Source organism: Balaenoptera borealis (assembly GCF_965194805.1).
Source record: "Balaenoptera borealis genome assembly, chromosome: 17".
Classification (NCBI taxonomy): Eukaryota; Metazoa; Chordata; class Mammalia; order Artiodactyla; family Balaenopteridae; genus Balaenoptera; species Balaenoptera borealis.
Window position 1 is genome coordinate 63600959 of NC_138876.1, and position 9867 is coordinate 63610825.

The window sequence follows — 9867 nt, forward strand, 5'->3', positions numbered from 1 at the left end:
ACTTGATAGTTAAAGTTCTTTCTCATTTTAAAATTACCAAATATTCAGTGTCCCCATAGCTGTAATGTTAACCTTAAAGTAACTCAATAATAATGAGAAAGGAAAGAACAAACAAATGTTAAAATGTTTTTTTAGCCAAATAGTACTACACATAAAACTTTCCCTGTCTCAAATTATAAAGATGAATGCCCACTGGTTTAGGCAAAATAATCAGTTTCAAGCAGCACTATCTCTATCCTCCAGGTCTAACTTAAATGTTAATACCATTTCTGCTTACTGCCTTAAGACTAAGTTGTCTTTTTGGAAGAATCTTGTGTTCAGCAGAACTAATAACACTTTCATTCAGTTTACACGTTACCTCCACTATAAAACTGCTGAACTGGGCTTCCCTGGTAGCGCAGTGGTTGAGAATCTGCCTGCCAATGCAGGGGACACGGGTTCGAGCCCTGGTCTGGGAAGATTCCACATGCCGCAGAGCAACTAGGCCCGTGAGCCACAATTACTGAGCCTGCGCGTCTGGAGCCTGTGCTCCGCAACAAGAGAGGCCGCGATAGTGAGAGGCCTGCGCACCGCGATGAAGAGTGGTCCCCACTTGCCACAACTAGAGAAAGCCCTCGCACAGAAACGAAGACCCAACACAGCCATAAATAAATAAAAAATAAATAAATAAATAAAAATTAAAAAAAAAAACAAAAAAAAAAACTGCTGAACTTCTGTGAGTCAATATTCAACATGTCTGTCTGCAGCTACAGAGCCTCCAAGACTCAATCCATACAATCTGTCTCCTAATTTATCTCCTTTGTACATAAAGTGTGCCCATTTCACAATCAAATGTTTTGATCTACTCATCTTCTCTTTTACCTTTCCACTAAAGCAGAGGAATGAAGCATAAAGCATTTCCATCATTGTGCATCTAAAGAATCCCAAGTAAGTCAAGCCGTGTGTGAGATGGGTTTTGAAAAAAAATTAAATTTTACTCAAAAAATATCTTGTAGTACAACAACCTATATAGCTGGAAGATTCAAGATCAACTCTAAGCCCAATATAAAGCTGGAGGATAATGAAAATAAACAAAGAATAAAAATGATTTAAATATTTCTTCCCCAAGCAAGTATGAAACCAAGGTGAATGTTGCACAGCATAAGGTAGGAAGAAATGAATCGTATATTCAATTTCCTAAGAATAAGATAAAATGACATTTAAAGTATCTTAAAATGGCACATTGTGCATTGACTTTGAAGATATTATTCCAAAGTTCTAATAATAGAGCATAATCCATTTCATTTAGACTTCAGTTAAATGTGTTTTTGATGTAATAATACATTAACATAATATTCTAATATTTTAGATTATGACTTCAGGTCATGACTAATTAATCTATGAGGTTTTATTAGACTTTTAAAACCTAGAAATAGTTGGTAAAAAGAAAAATGATGTTTTAATGACTATTTTAAAGCAGTTTAGTCTTTAAAAAGAAATCTGGCTCTAAAAGTTCAAAATTAAAATTAAAGTACGATTTAATGTTCAACTTCTTTCATTTGCTTCGACTGAGAATTGATAGGGACAGCTAAATAAGTGGGTGCAAAGAGGTTCATTTATACAGTACCACAATTTTTATACTGATAATTTTTCTTTATTTTGGGAGTCATGAAAAGGTGAAGGAGATTTTAATTTTTCTGGATGATAGAATATTGACAACTCTACCTAGAAAGATTTTTGCATATTTCCTATACTAAATGAATATTGATAATACTGAGCTATATGAATTAAGAATCATGAACAGGGGTTACAAGTTTTTCTAGAATCAGTTAATTTGATGCAAAATATGAGTATATTTGAAGGCAAAGTGCACATCTACAACTTTTCAAAATGAATGACTACAATGAGTAGACCTAGATACAGTGTATTCTCCCTTGAGAATAAAAACATATACCACAGACTGTGCGAAAAGATACCAGATGTCAGGATCCTTTAGCTGACCCCTTAATAGAAATGAGCCATCAAAAATTGCAAGGAAGGATCATTTGTGATTTTCCAGAATAATGCCAAAATCTTGATTGGAATTTATTCACTTATTCATTCTTTCAAAAATCAAGTGGTAATTCATGAAATTTTCCAGCTTGGATTTTTATACTAACCCAATTTTTACTGATTAGTATTAAATTAAGTCAAGACAGACTTTAAAAACTATTTTGAACTATGTACCTACTAATGTGACAACTTAGAGGTGGACAAACTAGAGCCTAACAGCAAAACCCAGCCTCCTTACTTTTCTATAACTCATAATCTAAGAATGGTTTTTACATTTTAAATGGTTGAAGAAAATTTTTAGAAGAATTAGGTTTTTTGACATATGAAAATTAGATTAATATCAAAATTCAAAGTCTATCTCTAAAATTTATTGGAACAGAGTTAAATCAGAAATTGTGAAGAGTCTGAGAATTTACCCTAATTATTGATTACATGTTAAAGTGATAATACTATTTTGGATCTATTGAGTTAAATAAAATAGATTATGAAAATTAATTTCATCTTTGTCTTTTAATAGGGCTAGTTGAAAATTTAAAATTATATGTGTGTCACATATTTTTATTGGACAGTGCTGTTTTGATGAATGGTCTCACTAATGATCTACCAGAGAGGCAAGAGTTCCATGTCTCTTTTAATAGGATTAACTGATCAATACAACAGAATAATTTTCAGATCTTATAAGAGATTGGAGTTACTTATACCAACAGTAACAGAGAGTATGACAAAATGATAAATGATGATATCAGGAAAATGAGGTCCATCAATTTGAAACCCCCAGTCCCCAATTTCATTTTCCTTAAGAATTAACAACATTGCACGATTTGATGGTTTTGGAAAAGATTTTCATCTTTAGATAAGTAGAGCCCTTAAATAGCTCACATCCGGCAATCACCCAAAATATCCATTATATTGTTACTATTTTCTAAGCTGCAGAGTACTTTTTTTTCACAGAAAATTTTACTTCAAAATTCAAATCTTTATAGAAACGGAATTATTCTGGTTAAATTTGTGTTGTGCATCCTAAATCCCTGTTTACCCATCCCAGCCTTACAATAGCATGAGAGGACCACGTAGCTTGGCTTGAAGATAAAAATGTGAAGACACAGTGAAGCCAGAGTATGAGTATGCTGAAGTCCTTCCAGTAGTGTTTTACTGTACTAAAATCAATGGCTATATTTTTAATCTGAAGCCCAAAATTCAGTACTGAATCTTTTTAAGACTAGTTCTCAAATATATATTAATGTGTGACCTTGAAAATAAATATTATGATTTATGATTCTCCATAAATAAAAATGTACTTCCTAACCTTAAAAATATCCACGCATAACTTTTAGTTAATTTGAACCATGTGAAACTGCCAACTAAGAAAATGATAAACAGTTCAACATGATAGATTAAAAAGATATTGATAATAGGTATCACAGCTACTTCTGTTGAATTTCTACAAACAGTATCTCTTCCATTCTTTCAAAATTATACCCCAGATTAAAACCAACATCAGAGATACTTAGTAGAAAAATAATTATATGTCAGGAAAGCTGGTTCTAAATTGTCTGAGAAAATCCTTCAATTATGCAGAAGAAAGGATCAAGTTGGTTAGTTGATGATCTTCTGAGGAGCAGTTGATAGGTTTTGTTGAGGATTTTCTATCATGGATCAACTTTTTGCTACAGCCAGATTATATAGCCTAAGGAATTAGCTATTGAGGAAAGGGAATTTAAAGTCAACTTCTCCTTTCATGTTTTGAAATCAAATTTCAAATTATGAGCTGACTTATTGATACCCAACTTTAATGCTGCAGCTTTCTATGTCAAAACCATTACAAGGGGTTTCAGACTGTAGGAGAGCTTTATATATATATATATATATATATACTGTTATATACATATGCCAAACTATCCCTTCAACAATTAGGAGGGATATTCTTTTAATATTATTTGCAAGCCCAATAAACAAGCACATGTGTTTGAAAAAGACTCTAATTCTTACTTTGGACTCTACAATCAATTTCTCACACCCTGGTAGTTCCAATTGTTACAGGATGAAATTTCTAGTGAGAAAATTAAAACAGTTATCATTTATTTCTCCATTCTTCATGGAGATAATACTGTGAGAATATATAGGAGCATTGGAGTTTAGTGATAAGAAACTTGGGATATTAATTCATCCAACATCTATTGAGCACATCTTAATTGGACAGGATATTGGGAATAAAGAGATTATTTAAATCCTAGTCTGTTTCCTATAAGAATTCACTATTCAGTTGGGAAGGAAAGCCAGTGAATAGTACTTAGGTGATAGTTTAAGTCATGGGTATGTTTTTTTTAGTTACCATCCAAATTCTTATGAAATTAGAAAAACACACCTCCTTTGTTCTACAATGGAGATCATAAATGTGATCTTTTCTGTTTGTCATTTGTTTAAGAAGCTGATTGCAGCTAAGAATGAAAGGATGTGGGGCGAATTATTTCAGTAGTAATATAGATGATACAGTACTGGGATGAGTTTGGTTTTTTAGGGGGTTTTTTTGACCGCGCCAGCGACATACTAGTTCCCCAACCAGTGATCGAACTCGTACCCCCTGAAGTGGAAGGGAGGAGCCCTAACCACTGGACTACCAGGGAGTTCCCTGGGATGAGTTTTAAGAGACAAGCTGCTACAATGTACTCTAATGTTCTTCAACTACACATTTTTGTATGGTTATGACTGTCTTTTGTTTTGATGATTATATAGCCAGAAGGTAAATCATCCTAATTAAGAATCCAAAAACCTAATACTGGGAAAAATATTATACGTTTTCTAACCAATCTATAAAATCCTCTCTTTTTAAATACCTGTATAAGAGTGGTGGTGGGAATAGTAAAATACAAACAGCAATATGGTTGGGAGAAATAAAAGTGAGTGAAAGCATTATTTTTTTATGAATTTTGCAGGTCAATGATCTAGTTTATTGATAAAGATTTAGAAAACTACTGATGGCAACAAAAATGCCATTAACACCTTGATCTGAAGACAAGTGAGCTTGTGCTTGGATAGTTTCTTTATTCCATGTGTACCAAGACCTCTGAAATGCCAGATTCTGAGTGCTCACGATTTTACGACAAATGAATAAATGTTTCTGCCCTAGTTATTTCTTAGCTTCTTCATCTGAAATAGCTAGATTATCTTTGTTGAAATTGAACAGCTTTATCACCCTGTTCCATTTAATAGTTTTAAGCAAAAGGGGACAAAACAATTTTGGGGAAAATAACTAATCTTTCACTACAGTCATAAATGGAACAAAAACAAGCCATTTTAAGGCTGCTGGCATTCAAAGTTAAATCTTGTCAGAAACCCAAACAAACTGACTTTTTTTATATTTAGAAATCCTTCTGAAGAATTGAATCTGACCTTCTTCTGATCAACTTTCTATCATGTTGAAATTCATAATTGCCAAGTATCTTCTGTATTTGGGGACCAGTACAAAAAACAAGTTTACTATGAAAAATTCTGGGAATATAAGACAGTAAAAATGTTGTAGAGTCTTTGATCTCACAAGCAAAATGATATAACTTAATGTGCAGATTTGAAAGTTGAAATTTTAAAGTTGTTTCTATTTTGAGACAGACCCTGAGATAAATCGAATATTAGAAAGTACTTTACAAAGTCCCTATGGTCATTGACTTTAACCAGAAGAATAGATAAAAATTTGAAAAATATAAAACTATACACCTGCTGGATAATGGGCGTAAACTTTGTATTGTAAGTCAGTCAGCTTTCTAAGGTTTATGGACATTTCCTTATTGCTTTCCGGAGATAATATCAGTTGTTTATTGGATTATTGGCAATTTAGGATTTGAAACATTTTACTTTAAAAGTTAAATAAACCAATTATCTCTGGTTAGTTTACTTTTACTCTAGTGGCCCTAGATATGGATGAGATGCCATTTTGCTGTTTTACAGTTTTGATGCCAGTTTATGTCACCTTCTTAAGATCGTCCTTAATTCCCCTTATACAGAAGTTATTGCTACTTTAATTCCACAAATCCTTGTTAAAATATTGCTGTGTGGCACCTTTCCAAGAACCAAGAATATAAACATGAGAAACTCATAGTTGTCTACCCTCCCACAGGAAAGTACTTGTATTTTCTTTTAGCACTCAAATTATTCCGTCTGTGTTTCCCATTAGTTTCTAATGAAAGTCTCCTGTTTTATTCATCTGATTCTCTCCAGGACCCAGGTGAATGCCCACCTCATAGATATATTTGATGAATGGAATTGTTGAAGTATATCCTTTTTCGTAAAAATTTAATATCTTTTGCCTATTAAAGAGAATCACTTTCTATTTTTCATGACTAAAATGGTTTTCTAACATGAGAGATTCAATGTAATCAGTATAGAAGAGTACAAAGGAAAAATAGGGGATTTGTAAATTCCATTGTAAAGTAAACCATGGCTGTCTCTTCACCTTATATCCCCACACCTTGGCATGGAATCTGGCTCAAAGTGGATTCTAACAATGTTTTTATTGATAAGTTGATTAAGGAAGTGGGACAATTATGGGTGGAGTCGGTACTCCATCCACTACTTGGTGTATGATTTGGCATCTATTGTTTAATCTCCGTCTCTGTTTCACTCTCTGGAAACTAGATTTAATTTTTATTCACAACAAGATTGGGTGTGAAGATTACCTGTGGGAAATGCTTACAACAATGCTTTGTAAACAGTAAATCACTAAACAATTACATTGATATTAATTATAATCTTAAAATATAAAAACACACCTTTTTTTTTTTTTTTTGTATTGCCTGGATAGAGAGAAAAACCAAACAAAACAAATGATCCTGATTTCTTTGGCACATATTTTAATGATGTGATAGGATATTTAGAATTTCTTTCCTGACATTTCTTCTGTACTCTTATTGGTTTTGTTGAATCTCTGCCATTCAAATTACAGTTTTGAATACTGATAAATTTACCTAGTAATTCATATGGTAATTAACATTTTTGTTCATAAGAATTTCCACTTTTAAGTCAGCCTAGGTGAGAGTAAACCTGAAAATATTTCTGGTATATTTTTCTTAACCAGAGAAACTATCTTAGTAGGAGCTTCAATAGTTTTAAAAATATAAATGTTTAAGTTTTATCCTATACTTCGAATTACATGTTTTCATGTACCTGACCTCCCTTTGCTAAATAGAGCCATGAATATTCATAGAGATAATTATAAATTTAACATCACAAAAGTTTCCAATATTTAATTCTATTCATTTTCACTGTCATAAGTATGAGGAAGCCCTCAACATTTACCAAATAAAATTTAAGTTATAAAAAAATCAATTATTTTTGAGTGCCTAATAAGTCTTATAACTTGAGTTATAATAAGAAAATTATAAAGGTCTCATTTTTGTGTGCATTGTCTATTTGTAGTAAAAGTGAGACTAGTGAAAAGGCAGGAGACTTTCTAATGCCCACAGGGATCTTTCCCTATATGAGGACACCTTAAAACTTTCTGATACTTTAAGGGAATAGAAATAATTTTTTTAATGATTATTCATGGATTACTAACAAAATAAAACAACTTTATCTGCTTGTATTCTAGCAAATATGTTTTTCTCTTCTAGTACCAGATGTTATTGAAGAACATTATGTTAGTATACACAAATAAGAAAATTATAATATATTAATAAAAAATTTGGCAAGGTTAGTAAAGTAATAGGTGACCATTTTGGAAAGTACAACAAGAATTCAAATGCATATGCTCTATTTTATGTTTTAAATATGTATTGATTTTATTGGCAGAAATCTTAACAGTCCTAGTGTATTTTGAATAAATTGTACATGGGCTCCTGCCTTACTGATATTTATCAAATAACTTATTTAAATCATAGGTAAGGAGAAAAAAGAAAATGTTATTATATTTATTAAAAGTCTAATAAGTTAAATTCTTCACCACCTTTTTACATATAAACTTATAATCAGTACACATGTTAATAAAACTCATGAATACATTATTTGGATTGGACTATTCTTTCACCTTATCTCAACCCTTTCTTTTTTTACAACCTATTCCCAATACCAAATATTAATTTAAATACAGTGTGACCATGGTGAATTATTTTTGCCCACCTATGGGAGAAAAATAAACAGTCTGTGCAAAACTTTAAAAAATAAATAAATAAATAAAACCCAACTTTATAGCTACTGTTATTTGAATCTGCAACTGAACTCTTTAGAGAACTTGAAATTAATTGGATTTGCTTATGACTCAGTTATGAGCTTCAGAGGCTTAGCTAATATATACTTCTCTCCAAAAATTTATTTTACTAAAACTCGTACCTCATCCTAATTTAACAAAGCCTCTTTCTTGCCTTCTTCCTTAGAGGGCATGTAAAAATTATCTGTTCAATTGACATTGAGCATTAGAGGAGAGTGAAGCATAACAGTCAGACTATCGAAAAGTACCGGTCTTTACTCATTCTTATGGAAGGTATCAAAAAAAAAAAAAAAATGGTACTGTAAGGATAGATAAGGCAAAATGGGACTGAGACATCTGGAACCAGAAATGATAGATAATAAAAGATAATAAACATGCAATCTTCCTTTACTTCATTGCAACTTTCTTTTCCAAAGTATCTGTTGCGGTGCCCATGTCTTGGAATAAGGTTATGAACAGTATTCAATGGCCAAATGAAAAAAAAAAAAAAGTTGTATAATATCCCTGTGAAAATGAATAAAGGAAAACCTCATTCAAAATGGAGTTGGGAAATCCTGAAAGGGGAGCACTCATGCATGTATTACTCCTCCCAGTTGCTTTATATACCCCAGCAGGAAGAAGAAAGATTTTCTCCTTTCTCAGCAACAACCCAGCTGCTTTTCTGGAAAAAACTTGATTTTGCTGGCTAAACTGCTTACATTTTTGTTTTAAAGATTGACAATCCCCTTGTTATAGTTTCATAATATATACCCACATTATGAAGACCCTGAGAAGTAGTGCAGTCAAGAAATATATTTTTCTTTGTTTAGGTAGGTGATTCCCAAATTTATTTAAGACTAGAATATTTCTCCTTCCAACTCACCCACTAAACTATGCACCTAACACAGCTCTGTAAGACACCAGACTAGAAAAACTGATTTTCCTCTGAACTTGGCTCACACCTCTCATACTTTACACCGTTGGGTTGGGTGTTGCATCACTGCGAGTTTCTTAGCATGCCCCAGGACTTGAATGTACACTTACTAAAAGAAAAAAACTGTTCACAGTGAATGAGTCTTGAATACATGAAAAAGCGGTTCAGCTCAGAGCAGAAAAGTTTTCAAGTTGGAAATCCTTGCCGACTGTAAGATATAAATTGACTACCATTGCCAGAACATTCTAAGTGTAAAATTAGAAAATAAAAATAATGTTTCTAAAAATAAAAGTATATAAAAATCACAAACTTACAAGTCAGAATTTAAGTAGCAATTTTATAGATTTTTATTTGAATTACCCTATTTTAAAACTAATATTGACTTTCTACTTAAATATTGGTATTTTTAATTGTTGATTTTGTTATTGTTTTTGAAAATAACTCAGCCAAGGCTTATCAAGCTCTGATGACAAAGCTCTTTCAGAGGACAAGATAATCACTTCTTGAATGGCAGCATACAGAAAATGAACATTGGCCTGGACGTTAAGAGATGTGGATTCCAGACTTGCTTTGCTACTGAAAACTTAAGTGACCTAAGGGAAATCAGTTAACTTTTTCTGGCATTTAATATCCTGAAAAATGAAAATGCTGAATAACCAGAGTTGTTGCTTTGATCTGTAATATCTTATGATTCCAAATGTAAAAAAATCATATTCCAAAGCATATT

General features: G+C 32.1%; 1 long non-coding RNA gene across 1 annotated transcript in view; it reads right to left on the reverse strand.

Moving 5' to 3' along the window:
- Window positions 1–560: 560 nt before the first annotated feature.
- LOC309614844 overlaps window positions 561–9867 on the reverse strand; it is a 424525-nt gene continuing 415218 nt past the window's right edge. The window contains exon 2 of the long non-coding RNA XR_014236421.1: window positions 561–705. This is a non-coding gene — a long non-coding RNA (uncharacterized lncRNA). The remainder of the gene's footprint in view (window positions 706–9867) is intronic.